The sequence below is a fragment of the Episyrphus balteatus genome, chromosome 2, assembly GCF_945859705.1.
Source record: "Episyrphus balteatus chromosome 2, idEpiBalt1.1, whole genome shotgun sequence".
Taxonomy (NCBI): Eukaryota; Metazoa; Arthropoda; class Insecta; order Diptera; family Syrphidae; genus Episyrphus; species Episyrphus balteatus.
Window position 1 is genome coordinate 110,277,112 of NC_079135.1, and position 23,469 is coordinate 110,300,580.

Consider the following 23,469-nt stretch of genomic DNA (forward strand, 5'->3'; position numbering starts at 1 on the left):
AACAAAAAAAAACCAACTTTCAGAATTCCATAAAAATCATCTGTACCAAATTTGAAGAAAATCCGTCCACCCGTTTAGGCTGTGGAAATGTGTACAGATGGACGCACAACCGCACAACCGCACAGACGCACGGACGGAATTGCGAGACCCACTTTTTCGGAATTCTCCATCATCGTAATGTTGGTTTTGATTAAAACCTCAATTTTTTTTTTCGACACGAAACCAATACTTGCCCTATCGAGCAAGTAAAAAGAGACCTTAATAGATCGTTTTTTAGTACCCCATTGCATAACGATTAGTGACATAGTAAAACTGTTAAAAGCTTCTTAAGACCTCATGAAAACATTAATATCAAGAATATTACTTGTATGCGTTATTCTTTTTCCATGCAAAAAAACTCAACTCAACTCAAAGCTTTTTAGTAATGGAAGAAGGCAATATTTTTTGCAATTAATCTGTATATTCTAGTATCAGGGAAATTTGTAACCCATATTAGTGAAATCACTGACATGACATTTTAATACCTAAATCAAATTTCCACCATTAATCCATTTACACTTAATGGTCAAAGTTTAAATTTGATTTTTAGTGAAGTATATACTTAGGTGTCTTTCTGGCCACTACACTTATCTGGATAGTTTGAAAAATTGAATTGCTTTTCAGTAAAACACTTGGCAAAAAGGGGGGGCCATATAACCATAACTCTAGCTTTATGATCAAAGTCTGAACACTTAATTCATCTGGATATTAAACATCGAGAAACTGCGTTGCTTTGCAACTTTTCTAAAGTATTTTTGTGTGCTGATTCAGAATCCAAAGTCAAAATTTCACTGGCACGTCACGTTTTCGAAATATTTTAATATAAACAGGTCAAAAACGCGTTTTTTGGTACTTTTGACGTTGAATTTCATCACCGTAAAATTTAAACTACTTATGCAATCTCCAAAAGCCATATTTTATCGACTTTAAATATTTAAATTTTTTTTCAATATAATATTTTTCTAAAAGTTATTTGATATAGAAATGTATGATTTATGATGAAAAATTTTGGTGGTTAAGGTAACTTATTGTTTTTTGAAACAGATTTTAAGTCAATTCAAATTTTCGACTCCTGATTTGGATGAAAAAAAAAATAAAATATTACCTAAAAATATATGTTTTAAATTAAATGTAAAAAAATATTTAATTAAAAATAAGTTTTTTTTTGACCTTACAGCGAAAATAGTGATGAGCAGAGCTCAAAAACTAGACGTGATGGAATGAATCTGTAAACAGTTTTGAATTCTGCACATTCAAGTTAATCAAAATCAAAATCCCGACTTTTTTTGTTTTTTGTCGACCAATGTAGTTATTACTGACTACCATCACGTACCTCGAAACAGGGAAATTTCTTGGTGTTAAGAACTAAGCCTTTTCGTGATACACTTTTGAGTTTCTTTCCAAAGTGGTGTCGTCTCAAAAAAAGCAATAAATAATAATTTTTTGCCTTAATTTTCTTCAAACATCCTTTTTTGCTCGTCAAAACTTTTTACACCGCAAGAATGACACATGTTCAAAAACAATTTCAGCAGATGGCGAAGTGTAAAAAGAGGAAATATATAAGTCGTTCAAAACTATAACAAATCGAAATGAATAAAAAATAATGTTTTGAAAACATTTTCTTATCAAAATATCACGTGCGTTCAGTTGCGTCAGCTTGAAGTTGAAAACTTTTTCAATGAAAAATATCAATCTTATACCACAAAAAAAATTGGTAACAGTACAGACATAAATGTGTGAGCGCGTGTCGTTCAAGCATATCATAAGGACCTCCTACTATGTTATCACACGAACTTCAAATATGTTTTGAAGAAAAAATGAACAAAAATAATTAGCCAATTAAAACAAGTTACTGTTGTTGTTTTCTTGTGTGACAACTTGAATTATATTCACGTGTGTTTAGTACAAAAAAAAAAAATAAAAACACATCCTTGAATGTGTCGTGCAGGAAGGATGTTAGAAAGTTTCTTTTTTTTTTACTCTCTCTCTCTCGCGCTATATTGTCCTTGTTGAAACTTCTCAAGGGACAAATAAAAGTTTTCACCTGAATTTTTTTTTTGGTAAGAAAAAATAAGTAGAAGGCAAATGAATTTATTTAAATTATAAAAGTTTTTTGGTCAGTACAGTAAGTTGTCCAAAGTTAACATTAATAAAAGTCTGAGAGAGAGAGTGAGATTAATGAAAGGAATTTACTTGTGAAATATATATATTCGTACCTACAAAAAATGAAAACAAAATAAAACTAATTATGTTAATGTAAGGTGGAAAAAAGTTTGTTTTAATGTAATAAAGGCACATTTCACGGGCATCGTTGTCGTCGTAGTACAAATTTAATTAGTCCTGTCATAGAAACTTTGACTTGATTTTTTTTTTTTTTTTTTTTTTTTGAATTTTTCGTTTCAACTTAATTTGATTATTGGTCGAAAAATTTGCAAAAAATCAAAAATTTGACAGTGATTTATGTACACCACTGTTGAATATTGATGACGTTAAAGAAAAATCATGATAATAATAATGGGAATATTATCCAGTTAGTTGAGAACTGAATTTGAATTTGAATTTTTCCATCATTCTAATAGAGATACTAAGATGAGGGATAAGGTTTTTCAAAAATTTTTATATGCAAAGTATATAACCAATTATGAAATAATCATTAATTTTTGTATAATATGGGTCAAAATCATGGAGGTGGGAAATTTCGATGACCGAATTCTTAAAAAATCAACTTTGTTTTATAATAAAAATTTCATGCTCAAATGTACGCTTTAGCCATAATTTGTCGGTTCATGAACGGGCGGAGAACAAAAATGTATATTTTTCAATTTACCGCAAAACCCCAAAAATTAGTACTAGAAAAACGTTCCCGGAAATTATGGTAATCTCTTCAAAACGACTTTAGGGGCCTAGAAAGAGTATCAATGTGAATGATATACTATTATATTAAGGTAGTAGGTCATAAATAAATGAAATATAACTTTATTTCTTGGGACAGAGACCGATTTCTACAAAAAAATGCTTTTATGCACGTCCGAAACACTTAGGCCATAAGTAATTTTTTCTTTTGTTTTCTTGTAACTTTTTTGATAAAAGTGTATATTACAGCCATACTTAGATAGACTACTAAGTAAAAATACCCAAAAATTGCAAAATTATGAGTGTTCGACTACATTATTTATTCAGATTCTAAGAGCATTCCCGGAAATGACGTTTTGACCTTAATTTATTTTTATTTTTTATGTCACAAAGTTAAACGAAATATTTTTGAGATTATATTGCAGTGGCCTCGGTTTTCGATCATAATATCACCAAAAAATTTAAATTTCAATCTAACTATACCCCAAAACAAGCGTTCCCGGAATGACGGTTAATTGATGTACGCTACTTAAAAATTAAACTAAAACTAGCTTCTTACATATATTTCATATATTTATCCATAAAAATAAGCGTGGAATGATAAATCTATATAAAATCAACTTAAAAAATTGCTTGCAGCACAATTTGTAAGTTAGATGATTAAAATATTGATACACTAAGAAATGTTGCTTTTATGCGTCATTTTTCTTGGGACAACTTTTATTAATGTATAAAAAAATAAAAAACTTAATTTTTTTGTAAGAGATGTACCAATTTATAAAAAGTATTGTTTATATGTAGTATTTAGAAAAGAAATACTTAAAAATAATTGACTTTAATGTGTTTTTAAGTCATTTGAATATCAGTTTTTGAGTTATATAAAATGGAATAAAAAAGAAATTTAAACTTTTCTAACCGAAACAAATATATTCGTATATGCGTGCCTACTATTTTAATTGGTAAATGAGAAAAAAACTTTAAATAAATGTTATTTTGATTTAAAAAAAATGCCTGGACATCAAATTTTCCACCTCCATGATTTTGACCCGTATAGATAAATAAGCGTTACACCAATGTGATGAAAGTACACATTATCCTTTCATTTGATACTTATAAAGCAAAGCTAAATTTTCAACCGAAAAAGTAAAATTTTTCAAAATGGGCAAAACTAGTAAATTTCATTCGAAATTGTTAAGTTTCAGCAAAAACTGATTAATCGCTGTTAAAACTGTGAAATTTCATCAGAAACTGTTTAAAGCTGCTAAAACTAGTAAATTTTAGCCGAAACAGTAATTTAGACCTCTAGAAAGCTGTGTTGGAAAGGATCTAGAAATTCGAAAAAGGTCTTGAAAAAGGCTGTTAAAAAATTTGAAAGATTTGTTTTAATTAAACTTGTATGTCTGCATGCTTATTTTTGAACTGTCATTATAACTAATTAAACGTTCCCTCGCCGATGAATAAAATTTCATCATATAACAGCTCATTTTGTGACACACACATAACCACCATTACCATACATTTCCTAACAGAAAAAAAAACAAACAAAATAATCCTTTTCGTCTATTTCGTATTTAAATTGCCTTTTGTAATTTATAGCCTTCATTCTAACCACTAAACCTCCAATAAAATCTACCGCCACCAACCACCGCCCATAAAGGCCATCAGGGAGTTAAAGCGTAACCGCCGCGCCGCATTGCAACCCAAACAACTAACAACAGGGTTTCAGTTTAACCACAACAAAACATCAACCGCACATCGACCAACCAGTTGCTTTGGTTTAATTGTATGCTACGGTTTTCTAAAATTCCAACTCTCTCTCTCTCTCTTAATAATCTCGTTGGATACAACTTGTTTTTCCTCTAATAAATCAACTTTTAGAATTGTGTCTCTAATTTCGTAGATTTATAACTCTAATTAGCGGATGTAAATTACTCTCTTGCAACTAAAATAACTTCTAGAATATTTTTCCTTCTCGAAATTAAAGCGATTTTTATTTATGTTTTTTTTTTTTTGAAGAAAGTTAAGTTACTTGAAGCGGAAACACCTCCTTGGTGAGACCTTTTTTTTTTTGTTATTGTAATTAAAGTTAAAGCTCCGAAACGATGGCGTTATAAATATTTTATAGCTTGACGCCTTCTTAACGACACCATTCAAAATGACCACAAATCATTTTTTGGTCACCCTTCTTGGTGGAGTTTAACCTTTTTTTTCACAAAGTGAATTATATAAGAAGAAGCATACTTCAAGGGGAATATTGATGGTCGAAATATATAATCGATTACTCTCGATTACCAAAACGCAATCATTTGTAACCTCAAAAAAAAAAAGGTAATTAGGTTCAAATGAATAAATACTTTATCACGTGTCTTAAGCAATTATTGTTGAATTATTGTTTGTCAATACAAAAATAAGACTATACACACGCAGCTTGTGTTTTTTTTTTTTTTTTGTCTTCTTAAATTACATTTCGTGTGTAAGTTGAAGATATGTGATAGGGAGTGGAAGGATGAGAAACGAAAACACGCAAATTTAGCCTTTTTTGACTAGAGCTTAGGTATTCATTGTTTTTAAATAGATTTAGAGATATCTCTCGATTTATCAATCAATTTGAAAAACAGTTACTTAGAATTTATACTTATACAGAAGTTCATATGTCTGGACTAATTAAATGTTCTTTTTGAAATTTATTTTACCTACTCACGGTTTTTTTTCGTAGAAATATATTTATTTTTTTTTTCGTAATAGGCGATAATACTATTTGCTATACGTAGGAGAGCTAGTGGCACATTTGACTAAGGTAGCTCTTTTAAGGCTGAAAATTCGTACAGTGGTAGTTTTCAGCATGCTTAGTAAGAAAATCTTGGTCTGGCAGGCCTCAGCGGTGCACATCGTATATATATTTGACCTTGAAAGTTTAATTTTCAACTTTTTTTGCCCAAAATTTGACTTTGAAATCGATTATTTCAAAAAGTATTGATTAAAATAACTTGATTTAAAAACTAATATAAAGTGTAATATTCTGCCTTTTGAAAAATGTATCACTCATAACTGTAGGTGTTGCCGTCGTTTTTAAATAATTTTTTTTTTATTTTGAGTTATTTTTTTAGAAAATTGCCCCTCCCTCCTAAACGGGGGGAGATAGACCCCCCTTCCCATAGTAAAAAATGCTTGTATTTAACTCCTCTGCAAGAATCAGTTACTAATTTTCTCCGCCTTAGGAAACCATTGTTGGTTCAAATTTTTTTTCTGTATTTTATATTTTTTGGGGAAATTACGATAGCTAAGGCGGGGAAAATTAGTAACGGATTCTTGCAGAGGAGTTAAATACAAGCATTTTTTACTATGGGAAGGGGGGGTCTATCTCCCCCCGTTTAGGAGGGAGGGGCAATTTTCTAAAAAAATAACTCAAAATAAAAAAAAAATTATTTAAAAACGACGGCAACACCTACAGTTATGAGTGATACATTTTTCAAAAGGCAGAATATTACACTGAAAATTAAACTTTCAAGGTCAAATATATATATGATGTGCACCGCTGAGGCCTGCCAGACCAAGATTTTCTTACTAAGCATGCTGAAAACTACCACTGTACGAATTTTCAGCCTTAAAAGAGCTACCTTAGTCAAATGTGCCACTAGCTCTTGGACTATACGAACCTAAAATTGTAAGTTATCTTACTCGAGCCTAGAGCTTCGAAAATTTTACTCAATTGAAACTTGAAATTTAATAGCTAGAAGAATATCGTCGTTTTTACGGCAAACTTAACACAAGTCAAAATTCGACTATTTTCATGAGAGTTTTCTGTAGAATGGTTTGTTGGAAAAAAATTAAATCGAAAAATTTACATTTTGCTTTAAACCAAATTTCTAAATATTCAATTCAAACACAAATAAATACATTTTTACAAAATTTTATCAAAATCCAACAATTTTGTTTAAAGATATGAAAAATAAAACAAAAAATTAGTTTTTCACATTTTGTCACTATTTATGGGGTATGTAAAAGAAATAATACAAATCAAGTTAGTGTCGTTTTATGTTTTTCATTTACAATTTTTTGTATGGAAATGAGAGAGATTTAGAAAAAAGATATAAAGCTAACCTACAAACTAATGAATGGCGTTAAATGGCGATGACACAAAAATTTAAGTCCTCATTTGACACTCTTATCGGCTGGAAAAAAATTTAAAAAAATTCAAAAATGCCAGTCAACTCCTTTTTTTCTTCTGATGTAGGTATTCAATAAAAGCTGTAGGGGAAGTGGGGGCAAGACCGCCCACTTAGTGTTTGACTGTGTTAAAAAACAATAAAAATCATCTTTTAAACAAAATAAAGTTTTTATTCATTAAGTTTACCTAATGTTTTTTGTAGAAACTATCTCTTTATTATAAAAAAAATAAAAAATACTGAACAAAAGATAATAGGTTTTGAAAAAATATCAAACAAAAAACGGCCTTGCCCCCACATGGGGGTAAGACCGCCCTATCAAATTTTGTTGATAGAAAGACCGTTTATTTTGTTTTAAATGAAGCCTATTTGCAATAATAACACAAATATGCTATATTATCATTAGTTCTCACTCCAGTACAAGCTTTTTGATACCATTTGGTACACATTTTGCACATTTTTAATCCAACAATATTTTGAATTGGATCTAAAAAATAGTCGCAGATAGAATCTGCAAAGTCCTCTTCCTTAGAATCATCAATTACAGTATTGTTTGGTGCCTGCTGATAAGCTTTTTGGAAGATTTAACGGTGAACTTCTTTTTTCACTTTTTTAAGCTATTAGAGCTTCCCAAAAAAACTTACAGAAATGATCGATCATACAAAAAGGCACTTATTTTATATTGCAAGTGTTGCCAATTTTACTTTTCTTCATACAACATAGTACAAAAAGGATCTTGCCCCATAGGCGGTCTTGCCCCCACTTCTCCTATAAATATTTTAATTATTTACAACTTTTGCATATAACTTTGTTTTACTAAGGGGAGTTGGTAGGTACTTTTACCAGAAATAGTGCCTGTGAGTTAGCAGCAGAATAAAATATAAATATAATTTATATATTTTTTTTTTTTCAACTTTTACAAATTTTGGTGCAAATTTTAGCAATATTTAAAGCTTTTTAAAGCAAGTGCAAATCCCAAACTCTCTTTTTCTTGTTGAATCAAGTTCGCACAAATTAAAAATTAATTTTTTTGATTTACCAATTCAAGATTCCGAATAAAAAAGACGAAAGCCTAAATTTTTTCAAAATTTTCTAAAATTAAAACTTGAACACTTAGTTTCAATTCAAATCATGGATTCAAAGCAGGCTTTTGATTTTTGATAATGGTAAAACAAAACAGTAAAGAAAATAAATATCTGATAAAGAAAGTAGTGTTCTTTTCTTTTTCTATTTTCTTCAGGGTATTTTTTTAAACTTATTATACACAAATGTTGACTTTGAAATCGATTATTTCGAAAACGATTGATTAAAACAGGGATCGGGTCAAAATTCTGGCTTCAAAATTCTGCTTTTCAAAATTCTGCCTTTTTAGCGAAAATTCTGTTTTTCAAAATTCTGCTTTTTTTCTACTCTGTTTTTCAAAATTCTGCTTCCATATACTGACTTTCTTTCAAATAAAATATGTAAACTAATTGGAATCGATGTTTTTTTTTCAAATTTTTGAACATTCATCTTTATTTGATAAATTAATAAATTTTTAATTATTTTCGGAAATGTTTTATATTAAACATTTCTTAAAATTTTCAAATTTAATCATTCATAAAACAAAAATTACCTAATACGCATTTAAAAAATGACAAATTTTCAAAAAGATGATTTTACAGAATTCTGCAATAAATTAAAAAAGGGTTTGGAAAATGTTAAAAAGCGCGCGCGTTGATATGCATTTTTCACGAAAAAAAAAACACGTTCACGGGGATAACTCGAAAAAAATCTAATTTTGGTAAAATCCTTTATTATTGCTGAAACCTTCAGGAACAAAACCTCATTTTTAGTTTTTGTCGTCATTTTAGGTTATTTAACCTTAAAATTGTGACCCTGATCATTGTGGTGTATTAAACGACATATTATTTGAAGTAAACTAAAGTACGGCAAAATCAAACTTTAGATTTCTTTCGATCTAATTTCAAATTTTCATTGAGTTTTGGGTTATATCTTTTCTTTGATGTAACCCAAAACACAATTTGCCACCAGAACGTTTCAATTCAATTGACACTTAATATTGACACAAAATATCGATTTTTATTATATCTTGAACAGAATCATCCAATAAACCATTGTTATGCAAATCGTACAAGAACTTTTTTTTTCAAGCATTTTTAAATTGTATTCCACTTCAAAATTTGGTAGCCTAATTTTTTGTCAATTTCACCAAAATTATATTTTTTTTATTTCTCAGTAAATCAAGAAACCCAAAGTATTTTTTATGCTTATAGCAGAGACTCAAGGACTTTCTCCCAACAGATACAAGAAAAAATAAAATTGAAATAAAAAAGTTTTTTCTAAAAATACCAAAACAGTATTCGTCAATTAAAGGTTTCCTTTTTTGTTCAAAACTTATATTTTCTACATTTTGTTTTCTATTTAATTTTTATTTTTATGTGTTTTTTTTTTTTTTTTGAAGCACATTCGTCGAAAAGGGAGTTTTTAAAAAAGTTAAGCAAAGAACAAAATAAAAAGTTAGCGAAAATAAAAAAAAAAAAAAACTTTCAAAAAATGTAATATTAACATTTACATTCACATACCTCGTCTAGTAGGGTTTTTCCATTTGGCATTCTAGGAAAGGCATCTAAAACGCCTTCTTCTTTTTTACCTTTATCCGCTTGGAAAACGAAAATGTTCGTAAACAATTGCCAAGGAAACCACACCACTTCAACAACTTCAAATGTTGTATATTTCTTCTTCCAGTTAAATCCTCTTGTATGTATTTTTTTTTTTCTTATTTTTTTTATTTTACAGGAAAACCACTAACGGGTCGCGGCTCCTGTGTTAAAATATGTATTTTGTTTTTTTTTTTTTTTTGTTCTTTTCTAGAGTAACGCCACGCGCTTGCAAACTCCTGGACCAAATTAATGCAAAATTAATATTTCCAGCAGGTAGCCAAAACAGCAGCAACTTCACTGACAAATAAATCCATGTGGAATGAAGGATTTAACCAGAGACGATGATGATGCTAAACCTGGACTCCTGGGAAGAGACCAACTCTTGGATACCACTTTTTTGTTTCGAAATTAAATTTTGTATTCAATTTTTGTTTGCGAAAAAATTCCGTTGATAGAATTTTATTTTTAAGCTAATTTTGTTTTTTTTTTTTTGTACACTTTTTTCTGTTTCAATCTAAAAGAGAAAAAATTGAAATAAAGGAGAAATTGAAATATGAGAAATGTTCCAACAAGAAAACAAAATAAAATTAAGAAATTCGAAGTAGACTGTTTTTGATGAAATTTTATTTTATTTTTTCTGTTTTACATCTTCTAAGCTTCTGTTAGGTATTTTGTTTAAAAAATTCTCTTTGTTTTTATTTTTGTTCATTTTGCTTCAAAAAGGAGCAAAAAGGAACAAACATTTTTAAATTGTTGTGTGGTTTATATATTCTTGCATAAATGTTTATATTATGAGTTTATAATATATATGCACATAATTTAAAATTAAATAATTCCTTTTTCCACAGAGCGCATGGATGTAATTTTTTTTAGGGGGGATTTTGACAAGATTTTGACAAGCAAAACACCTTAAGGGCAAGATGAATATAAAACAAAACACAACATTGATTGAAAGCAATATGTTGACCAGAAAAAAAAATATAATACAAAATTTCGGGATGAATTTTTGATTAGAAATATGAAGATGTCTGACGATGGTGGTGTGGAGAAAGTGTGAGAGTGACCTGTCAAGTTAATGGATTTTACAGGGTATAAAACTTGATACCTACAGAAGCAAACAAAAAAATTAAAGTGGTTTTAGACATTTAGCTTGTCTGGAGGGTTCTCTTTTAACGGTTTCATTTCATATTGATTTCCTATTCAATTTCACTTACAACCTTATACATCAAAATATCAGCAAAGTGTCCTAAAAGGAATGGTCGAAATGGAATATAGGAAAGACCATTGAAAGGGCTCTCAGAATTTGGTAGCTCATTCATTCTGAATCTTTTCGAAAATTTCCATTTTTGAACCAGAGTTGTAAAAATATTAATTGAAAAAAAATGCATTTGAAATTAAAAAAAAAAAAACATTTATCCATGCGCTATCTCTGGAAAAAAATTGCATTAAAAAAAAATTTTATTGCAACTGAAAAATATTTGCATGAAAATAAAATTTGTATTGCAAATAAAAATATTTTGCTTTAAAAAAAACTTTACTGCATACCTATAAAAAAAATTTCTGCATTGAAAAAAAAAAAATTCGATGCTAAATGTTTTTTTTTAATATATTTTTTTTTTAATTCGTCGAAATTCTTACAATTTTGGCTATCTGCACATACATTAGCTATTCCAACCTTATATAATACAAAATAGTCAAAATTGTAAGAAATTCGACTAATTAAAAAAAAAAATGCATCGAATTTTTTTTTTTTTTTCAATGCAGAAATTTTTTTTATTTGCAGTAAAGTTTATTTTTGGGCCACCCTGTGTCAATTATGACTTCTTATAACCAACGGACAAGTAAGACGCTTTTAACAATACCTCAGTTATGAAATTTTGATAAGTTGTTTAGCAATTATAAGGAAACATACATACAAACAAAATAAAAACTTAAAAGCAGTTATTTTAGGATGCAATCAAATAATAATAGATTTTATCAAATCTGACTTAAACCACATTTGCCATACTTCAGGTTCAGAGTCCTTTTTTAATTGACAAAATTTGACTGCGTTATGAGTAACGGTTTATGTATATGTTTTGTCTAGACATCGTCCTACAATATAGCCAAACCAATTAAAAAAATAGACATTTTTCAATCCAAACAATTTGGTCATTATCAGAATATTAAATCTAAATAGAAGTTTCACAAAAAAAAAAAACTAATAAATAAAACAGTTTTTGAAAGTTTTATTATCGTGTTAACGTTATTTTCATTCAGAAAAAAATCATAAAATTCATGTTCAAAAAAAAATTTTTTTATTTAAAATCTGACAAATGACAGCTATCTACGTTGAAAGTTTCATCACTTTCAACAATAATCATAAAATATGTGAGAATGTTTATTCGAAAAGTTGATGATAAATAAATCATTAAAATGTCCCTATACAGCTGTTAATGGAGCGCTATATAATTTTTTTTCATATGGATTATTTAAAATAACCATAAAAAAACTTTAAGCTTCTGGGGTTAATATCACTGGCATCATCATCATCACTGAGTCTCCCTTATGGCCACGACCACAAAAACAAAAATAAACTCATTTATGCCATATGCTCGCACAGGTGCTGAATATTTAACAACACGCAGTTAAAATTCCCAAGCAAAAACCTCCTAAATAATAATAATAAAATAATAACCCTGTCATAACCGTTTGTTATGTATATATACAAACTTACATACACAAAAGATATGTAAGCATGTGTAGTCTGTTGTATAGATTTAGCTTAAGCATGCAAAAACCATTTCCTTGAAGAGGATAAATGCTTTTGAATGGATGCGATGATTATACCAGCGGTTAACCTGAGTGGTTGTAATAATGTGTTCGTACATAAATACATAAAGGTAACCCTTTAAAATCACTCAAGTGACATACTTTTGAATATAAATATGTCACATGGCTATTCGCACGGGACTCGACTTTATATGCGTTGTCGAGAGGAAAATGGAATGTTCCTCTCCTACTCAACCAAACAAGCAGTCCTCCATATATTTTTTTTTTTTACTTTATTATGACCAAGATGTGTTATTTACAAGGACATTATAGCAGGCGTATAAATATATGCAGTTTGGTTGATTGTAGTCTTTTTTATATTATGCATAAAAAAGATTGCTTAATTATGCGTGTATTTTGTTTGCATTAATTCTTAAATAAAATGGTTTTGAGTTTAATGTTTATCTTGCCGAAGAAAATACAGGCAGGTCTTTTAATTATTTTTACTTCCAATGAGCAAAATCTGAAAAATATTTTTTTTTAATTTTGTTGGTTCAACTTACTTTCAAAGTAGCCTGACAGATCATTAGCAATCGTTTAAATCCTTTCACTTTTTCTTGTTATGATAACAATTCTTGTCAAAAAAAAGTTGCTGAACAATTTCTTAATATGTTACAAGGCAAAAATTCATTTTTACAAAAATATAATTTTTTACAAAAATATAATTTTTGCAAAAAAAAAATCATTTTTGCCAAAAAATGTTTTATTAAATTTTGTTGAACCAAATATACCATTTTTAATAGTTTTCTAAATTTGTTCTGTTTTTTTATTTTTAACTTTTTAAGAGATTTGTGTAATTTTTATTTTAAATTTGGAATTGTTAAAAAATCTTATTCATAACTTCAAATTTTTTTTAAATATTAAATTTTGTTTTTATAATTTTATTTTAAAAGCAAACCTTCTAACTCCACTTTTACACTCCTGACAAAAATATTACAAAATATTAAAAAATATAAAAAGACATAAAATAACAATATAAAGTTATACATTAGCTTTTCCAAAAGTTAAATTTTTGTTTTATTTTTAATATTTAATTTTAGTCGAAAAAGAAAAAAAAATCAAATTTGTTATTTACCAAATGTACCAACATTTTGAATTGTTTTCTTAATTTTTTTCTAATTAGCTCTCAAAAAACACGTTTTCAATCCGTACGGATTCAATTTTCGTTCCCGTTTTCAAATTCGAAGGGATATTAAAACAGCGGTGTTTAACAAAAACTTAATTTTTCTAACAAAAGTTTAATTTTTTTCTACAAAAAATTTAATTGTTTTTTTTTTTTTAATTTGTTTCTTATTTCAAGATTTTATATGTTATGTACATATGTTTAAACATTGAACTAGAGACTTAGAAAATTTTGCAAGAAAATTTAATAAGATATATCGACGCAGTTTTAAAGCTCTGAATATCTCAACAAACAGGGGACATTAAGCTCGTTAAACCATTCCACATTCATATTGTGCGGTTAATGCAAGAATTTCTACACTTTTTTACTGACTCGACGAATACTCAAAATAAGTCGAAGGAAAAAGATAGATTCCATAGCTTACGCAGTGATTTTGCAAGTTTGAAATTTATTCTGTTGAAGACCAATGATGTCTTCGGAAATAATAATGTATACCTATCTTTAAAAGTTTGACATATTCATAAAACTTTAAGTGTATGTTTCTAAAAGAAAACCACTAAAGATGTCAGAAAAGTAGACAAAAAATTAAACATAAAGTTTTTGATTTAGGAAAAAATTGTTCCACATACGCCACAGTGACCCATTCATATTGAATCAATGAAATTTTTCAAATGTAAGTAGTCTCAGGTTTTTACTGCTAAAAATAATTACGGCAAATTAGAAAACAATAAATTTTGGTTGACTTTTGGGTTTTCAAAGATGCATTCATGCATCTTTATTGAATAGTTTATTTCAGAAACAACATTTTCCATTTTTCCCAAAATTTTTTTTTTTTTTTGAAATTTCTCATTTATGTATTTTTCACCTTCTGGAAAAAAAATTAAGTATGTCAGACCCCCCAAAATACGAAAACTGAAAGTTTAAAATATATGGAAAGATTTCACGCGGTGGCAACATTTTTGACTGTTAAATACATGACCTTTTAATAGTTTTAAATTATTTTGGTAGCAATCTTGATACATACGCCCTTTTGTTATACATCTATAAAAAAGTAAAGAATTACTCTATCTATATCTTTTAAATTCATTAAAATTGAACAGAGGGTTCAAAAGTTATAGCCAGATTTCTCGCGGTGGCAGCGTTTTTAACTGTTGAATATATGACATTTTACCAGTTTTAAATTATTTAGGCAGCCATCATGACACGCAAGGCCTTAAATCATACATCAATAAGAAGGTGAAGATTCACTCTATCTACTGCTATTTAATTCATTAAAATCGGAAGCAGGGTTCAAAAGCTATAGCTAGATAAAAACAAAAGTTTTACCAACAAAAATTGGTTTATTTCAGAAACGACATAAGTCCAGCGACTTTAAGGGCTTAAAAACCCGCTAAGACTTGAAAAAAAGTTTATATTTTGAAGGTTTTTAAATGCGTCTGTAGCTAGATTATAACTCGGAAATTCCGAGTCGAATACTCTAAATTTGAAGTGTTGTGGAATTTTAACACAAAAAAACAGTTTTTTGTAACACCTGAAAAGTTAGTGCTCATAGACTTATGTTGTTTCTGAAATAAACGATTCATTTGTTAGTCATGTTATAAAGGGCAAACATTTTGTTGAATTTCTTGTTTGCTATTCATAGATTTGAGTTTTCATAAAAAAGTTGGAAGACAAAATTTGAATAAAATTCTACTATTTTGTTATTTAACATCATACCTATCAAAAGAGTCAAGACTGACACTTCTAAAAACTCTCAACTCACCTCCATTATCTACTATTTTGATTGACTCAAACAAAAGAAAATAATAAAAAAAAAAAACAAAAAAACTTGAATCACTTATCCTTATCACAACCTCATTTATTAGTCAATCTCTTTTTCTGTCCTGCCTTTTATTTCTCTCTGAATTGAGATTTTCTAGTTTTTTCTTTCTCAAAAATGAAATAAAAAAAGAGATAAAAAAAGGTGACAAATAACCAAGAAGAAGAAGAATAAGAACTCTAGAAAACCCCGGATGTTAGTAGACTACAATCACAACACTTGCACTTCTAGGATAATTGACTGTATATACCAGATTTGAAAGTACCCACTCGAAAAGCAACTGCATTCCTCTTTTATGGTGATATCGGAAAGAGTTCATCTTTTCCTATAATTTTTTTTACTCTCTTTCTCTCACTGATGTGTTTGCTGAGTATGTGAAATTTTTTTCCGATTTAAAGTGCAGGCACACAAGATGAGCAAATATATAAAAAGGACTTGAGTTATAAAAGAGAAAAAAATAAGAAAGAACCGAACGAAAAGAATGAAGCAAATAGAACAGAGTGAGTGCATATCTACAAGAAAATACTAAAAAAAAAAAAAAGGATGTCAGGAAATTGACTATTTTTAGATTTGTGATGAAGCGTGTGTCCTATGAGCCCTCTCCCTCTCTAATGTCACATAGATTCTCTTGAATGAATGGGAATCTATTTTTACACGTCTGCTACACAACTTAAACCGTACCGAGACCAACGACGACTACGTTCACGATGATGACGATGACAACAATTGAATGTCGAGTGCAAATACATTCAAACCATCACTTAAGCTTATATAGTATAGCGAACGAACGACGAACATGAACACCTCCTTCGTATAAAACTCACTTGTGCAATGCAGGAAGCTGCACAACAACCTCCATCGAATAGCTGCGACGAGAGAGAAGTATCCTCAAACTAATTACTGAAGGATATGAGATTACGTATAGTTCCTTGGACCCTGCTGGGAAGGCATTATCCTGCCCAGGCCTAGGCATTTACAAAAACCATTCCAGCCTATCGACCTACCGGCCTTATATGTATTTTATTAAGTCCTTTGGGGGTAGCGAAAAAGCATCATCACACAATAACGTAGTAGAATGCTGCTTATGTAAGGTATTTTAGACAACCTCTTCTGAGAAGAATATGGGAAAGTGATGATGAATAGACATCCGGTTGTGTATTTCGAGTAAACTTGACGATGGTTTCTAATTAAAGTTTTTGAAGACTCGACTCAGTTCGACCGACTTTTCCAAGTAGGTACGCACTTATCCTGTTTACGATTTGCAAGTGCATCTGCCTTGTTATATCTAATGATTTATCCGATTGTTTGGAATTTCAAAAGAGATATAGGTTAAGTTGAGGAGAGCCAGCAATATGATTGTTGTCATCGGACGGACGGATGTTGCCAGAGATTACTTAAATTTAATGGAAATTTGACAACACGAAATCTAGCTTATTATATCGAGAATTCAATAGAATTTATTTGTGTTGCCACTATACAAGATAAAAGCTTTCAACAAATTAGTTTCATTGAAATTTTCTATAATATCAGTTGTTGGTTTGTATGAATGAATGTGGTGTCGGTTTGATCTGATAAAGGTTTTATAATTAGACAAACTTCCTTATAATAAACATGTTTAAAGGGAAATTTTGTGATCGTTAGATATTGATTGAAATATGAAAGTACTAAAACGGGAATATCGAATTAAATGTCAAAAATGTCATTACCATGTCTAGACTCCAATTAATAAAAATGAGATACCATATTTTCTAGAGAAAGTAATGGTTTAAGTTGTCGTCTATCGTATTTGTCATTCCCGTGTTGCATGTGATTTTATTTGATATTGCGGTATCATTTATGTAGTTTAAAATTGACATTTGCGTAATATTCGGTAGTTCTGTTCATTCGATGAGTTGTAAATAATGCTCGCCGAAAAATAATTAAATAATGAAATACAAAATCGAGTAGTGATAGTCTAGTTGATTTTATCTTTCCAATGTCACACCCGTAACTTTTTTTTGTGTCACACCCGTTACAATGATAAATTTAATATTTTGATAGTCTTTCATTGCTTTGTTTTGTCTTATTGTAGAAAAGATATTGAAAATACAAAACAAATTTACACATACAAAATTTTGTTATGTTAATGGAAATTGATTTCTTATTTGAAAAATAGGTATTTTGTGTGATCATGCCCTTTGCGCGATCAAATTGGATACGGAAACTAAATAAAGTATATTTTAAGTAATTAAAATATACTCAGTACTTGACGTTTATTTTACTAATATATAGCTGCTGAAAAATTCATAAAATAAAAAAAAAAGTGTCACACCCGTAACTAGGAAAGATCCTTTAGTTACTGTTATCTGGAATCATTCAATAGTATGTATTTGATTATATTGAGTGTTCAAAATATTATTGTTTTGATTGCTAAATTTTTCAATGTCCTTGAGCTGTGCTTCTTTTTTCCTTTCTCGCCTCAACTTTCTGGGATAAAGAAGAAAATATTATTTTTTACATACAGGATTTTAAAATTATATGCTCTGATAGATTCGAGTTTAACTAATATACAAATAATCATCGTCTAAATCATTTTTTAAATCAAATTGACTCCTCTTTGATTGGCAATTTTTTTTTTCGAAGATAGGTTTTTTTTTGTTCGAAGTAACGACACTCACGGTGGCCTTGAAAATGCGGCAGGTTTTATAAAAATGGACCCCAAAGTAATGATGCAGATTTGTTCGAAATGATCTCAGGATTCCAAATTTGTAAACTTCAAAATCGTACCTGATCCCTTTTTTGAGTTACAGGCATTATACATATATATACATTTGACTAAGAATGGGAAAAAAATTCAACAAAAAACAAAAGCACATTATAATGTCCTATACCTTTTTGGAAAGCCTAAATATACTCCTTGAATTTGACGTTTATTTGAAGTTGACTGAATAAATACTTTTTGAGAAATTTAATTTCAAAGTCAAAATTAAAAAAAAAAAAAATAATTTTTTGTATTTAAGTTAATTTTTTTTAAATTTGAATTACAAGGTACAAGTTTTTTTCAAAATTGAATGTTCTATTTAGTTTCTTAGTCAAATTCTTAAAAATAGATGCAAAAAACTATTCTAGTTTTTCAAAAATGGAAAAAAAAATAGGCACTTTTATATTTGTTGTATTTGTTCCTAAGGAAAAATTTGTATAATGGTTATTAATCACACTTAGTGTGACTCAGAATCAACCCCAAGAATAAAGTGGTATTTTGGCTCCTTTTTTGAGGTTTTTTGTTCATTTTTTGTGTTTTTTTTACCATTTTTAGAGTTTTGTATTTTTTTTGAATTTTTATATTTTTTTAAGTTATTATATCACATTCTGAATATTTCAGGATTATTTTCAAAATGTAAGAGTTATATTGTTACGTATAACAGAAAAATATCCCACATTACATAGATTTCAGGACAGCAAAGGTCCTCAGGAACCACAACATTTTTTCTCGATTTTCATCGTGAGAGCCATTTTTCATGAATCCATGTTGACTTTTCGCGTTAATTTCACAAAAAAAGAAGACGTCCTGATCAGCAGCGTGTTACAGTGACCTTTTTTCCATTTGATTTGAGACTAATTTTTTTTTATTTGAAAAAAAAAATTTGAAAAAAGCTAAAAAAAAAATTAGAGAAAAGATACATTTTTCCTTAAATCTCAAAAACTAAAATACTTTTAAACATGCGGTTTTTGGTTTTTGACTTAAAATCAATGAGAGCATAGATTTGTGTAAAAAAAATTGTACAATTTATTAAAAACAATTGAAAAAAAAAATAAAAGAAAACAAATTTTTTTTTCTAAAATACCTAATAACTTTAAAATTAAATTTCTCAAAAACTATTTACTCAATCAACTTCAAATAAACATCAAATTTAAGGAGTATATTTAAGCTTTCCAAAAAAGTATAGGACATTATAATGTGCTTTTGTTCAAAAAAGGGTTCTGATAGAAGAAAAAATATTGATTAAATAAAAGGCTTAAAATAACATATCAATTTATAGATTAACAAAAGAATGATTTAACAATGCTGCTCTACTTATAGTTCTTACTATACAGCAAAACCAACCGTTTTTGAAAATTGGCATTATTAAATGCAACCTTTTTAGATAACGACAGTTCCATGTTGTGTTTTAAAATAGAATTAATAATAAAACTTTCACCTAATGAAACTTTTTCAACTTTAAATCTTCAAAAAGTTTAATTGGTTTTTAATTTTTTGAATATTTTTTTATTTTCATTGGATAATTATAATGGTTTTAAGCCTTAAGCAAATTAAATAAAACTAACTTGGACCCCGCTACTTTAAAAAATAATCACTATGTTTTAATAATTCACGTATACAGAGAAAATAGAAAAACCTAATTCCTGCTCGTATTTATATTTATTTTTGTCTACACCAAAAGCCTTTATTTACATATATTTCAAGTGAAAATAGTTTGTATTTTAAATTCTATACCTATTTCGATTCGGCTAATATCTACTGTAAGCATTTTTTTTTTTGTGAGCAAAAATCCATAATTCCATCAATGTTTTGTGTGTGTATAAAATTTGTGAAAAAGGATTAAGGATTAAAAAAATTGTTGATTTCGAATTATTAGAACACGTATAAACCACAAACAACCAATTAAATAAACACAACCCCATCAAAACAACCACAAAAAATCTACAAAAAAAAATATATTTGAAATTAAATTTCACCATTAATCACTTTCATGTCCTTTGAATTTTGATCCATAAAGAAGTCCTCTCTCTCTCTCTCAAATACTCATTTTTTTCTGTATTCCTATATGCCAATACCAAACCAATAAATACCATTTCAATATGATAAATTTAGAGTTGAGGTTTGTTTAAAAATTTATTTATATCGACAAAAACTAATTTTTGATCGAAAAACCGATTGGATAGTGGATATATGTAGGTATAAATATTCAATTGACATGGACATTACGTATTCTAAAAGCATTCATTTTATATTTGTTGTTTATGTATAGGTTTTTTTTAGGTTTTTTTTTTTTACTTTTTCATTAGACCTATATCGATGTCCATTTTTATAAAGAATTTTTTTTTCAGATATTTATCTTGAGTTGGGTTAGCTTTTGATAAGCCTTTTTATATTTTAAAGGAAAAGCATTTTCATTTTTTTTGGTTTATGGGATCGTTTGTACACTTGTTAAATGACAAGTCCTGCTCCGGTATATTAAGGAAACATCAATCAAATTGTAAACAAGACCTTTTTTTTTTGTATTGACCCAGTTAAGGCTTATCTTTTTGAACTTTTAAAATTTATAATCATTTAGGATTTTTTTGTTTGTCTGGTTAAGAAAATGTCAATGAATTGGTGTGAGGTGACGTTTAAAGATGATGAATTACATAAAAAAAAATTAAGTAAAAAATGCTGGAATTTAAATCGAACTTTATAAAAGGAAATAATTCATTAAACAATCGGACTTTTATGCAAGTAGGTAATGGACCTATCTGATTTTTTACCTTTTAGAACCATTTACTATTTACTTGGGTGTAGAAAAAAAAAATCATGTGTGCAATTCACACGTGGTTGAAGTAAAACCTTAAAAATCATTTAAAAAAAATCGAAAAAATATAAATTCTTTTTATTCCATCACTTTTTTTATATGACAACCTACAATAAATTTAATACCATCTGAAAGCGTTTTGTTTCAGCTCAAAATATTTATATCGACCATGTCCATACAACATCTACAAAAAGAGCTAGAATTTTTTTAACCCAATTAGTTTTCATAAAAAAAGCAATCAATCTCTTTTCTCTTCTAACGTCATTAAATTCATTTTTTAAAAGACAACCTATAATAAATTTTATATCATTATTATTTCCCCTTTTATATGACGCTTCAATCATATTTCTACCATACCTACAAAAAACGTAAGAATTTTTTAAAGCCAACCATGTCGAAATTTCAAACATCGTCATCGGCAACCTCACAGGTGTTTTGAGGTATTTTTCAAGTTTTTCAATTAAATATTATATAACTTGTAGACCACGTACCATTATGTGTGATACATCAAATGAAAGGTAATACTATCAGCATGAGAATTAAAGTTAAATAAATTTGTTATGTGTTCTAGATCAAAAGATATTACGTGTTTAGAAAAAGAACATTTTTTCACCGTTATCTCAGAATTTTTAATATGAAATTAATTGAAATTTTGCGCAATCATAATTTATTTAATTACCTATCTACTGTATTAATTTCATTCATCTATCTATTAAAACAAAAAAGTTATGATCAATTGATTTTTCGTGTTGCTTTTTCGTTTCATCTTGTTTCAAATCACTACGACACTAAAGAAGTTTTCACTTCAAAAATATTTCAGAGTTTTCAAACTTCATTATAAAATTGATAACAAACGACTTTTTTTGGTCTGAAAGTTTTCAAGTTGCTTTAAGTTGTAAAAAAAAAACTTGTCAAACAAAAATAAAAATATGAAAAAGTTTCTCTATTAAGAAAAAATACTCAAATGGACAATGAACTTCAGTGAGACTCTTCTATACTCTTGTTTACTCTTCCATCAAAATTTACAAAATTTTCATCCAACTGCAATGGAGTGTCAAGTTAATGTTCATTGACACTATAACATCAGGGTTATTGGTTGCATTCGAAAAAAAAAATCATTAATTTGATGAAATTTTTTTTGGTTTGTGTATTGAGATTTTGTTTTTCTTCAATATTTTGTGGTAGACACAAAGAAAATAATATTTTTTTTTCTCTCATACATCAGGACATTTTGTTTCCAAATGATAATAAAAAAAATTGATACAACTTGTAACAGATGTTATACATTGTGTCGAAAAAAGAAATAGAAATAAACTTTTCACTTATGACAGAGATAGCTCGTTAGAAAAGACACCAGATCGTCCTTGCTAATTAAGTAATATCGCACTCATTCAGTAAAGTTTTGTTTTTATTTTTTTGTGTGTTTCCACTTGAAGGTTTTTATCGCCTATCAAAGTTGGTATTTTTATTTTGCCAATGGTAATAAAGTGGGTGTATTATGTTTTTATATGAGTTTATTGCTTGGAATTGAGTGATTCTAGTTTAAGGATTGCCAAACAAAAAAAAAAAAAAAAACATGAAGACGTCGAATGATAAAAATTAGAATTTTTATTTCAAGCCATTGTTTTTTGTTTTTTTTTTTTTTTTCAATTAGAATTCGAGCGGAAATGGAGTTAAATTTTTAAAAGGACACTTTTTCAATAACCCATTTTTACATCACAATTTGAGCATCAGAATCTTGTAGAAATGGAATATTTTCCAAAACAGTGTTTAATCAATCTACAATAGTTCTCGTATATCTCGAAAACTATTAACTTAATGACTTTTTAAATAGAAACATTGCCCAATATTATTACTATTCTCTTTTAGATCATTTATTCCCCATTCATCAAATAAACATGCACTTTTATGACTTTCTAAAATTTTAAACGAATATTAAAATCTTAAATGATTGTGGGAAAAATTATTGCATTTTTGATGAAATTTCAAAACTAAACACTTTTATGACCGCTAAAATTGTACTCATTGTGGTGTATCTGCTACTGCGAATGAAATATTCATCGAATTGAAAAAAAAAAAAAACTTTTTTCAGAAGAAATGAACTTTCTTGGCATCTCATTAGTTTCAGCTCATTACACCCAAGAAAATAAGTTCTATTGCAAAAGGATTAAAAATAACACCCAACCACTTAAAACCCCCTTTCTTTTTTACGCAACATAATACCAACCTACTTAAACTTCAAATCCAAGTGCAAAAGCAATATAACTTAAGCTTCCCAATTATCTCGAGTAATAAAACTCTCTCTTCAAAAACTCGCCACCACCAACACTGTGGTTTGTTTTAAGAAGAAAAAATAAATTACAAAAAAAAAAAAACTGCATCACTCTTTTTTTCTAAGATTAAAATGTTCTTTTCTTTAAGAAACAACTTCTCATTAGTTAGAGGA

The 23,469-nt window shown here is 28.4% G+C and overlaps 1 protein-coding gene across 2 annotated transcripts in view; it reads right to left on the reverse strand.

Annotated features, from left to right (window-relative positions):
* Window positions 1–10,189, reverse strand: part of LOC129910120 (eye-specific diacylglycerol kinase) — a 253,315-nt gene extending 243,126 nt beyond the window's left edge. For both annotated transcript variants that reach the window (XM_055987386.1, XM_055987388.1), the window contains exon 1: window positions 9,644–10,189. The gene's annotated coding sequence lies outside the window, so the exon portion shown is untranslated. The remainder of the gene's footprint in view (window positions 1–9,643) is intronic.
* Between the last annotated feature and the right edge of the window lie 13,280 nt (window positions 10,190–23,469).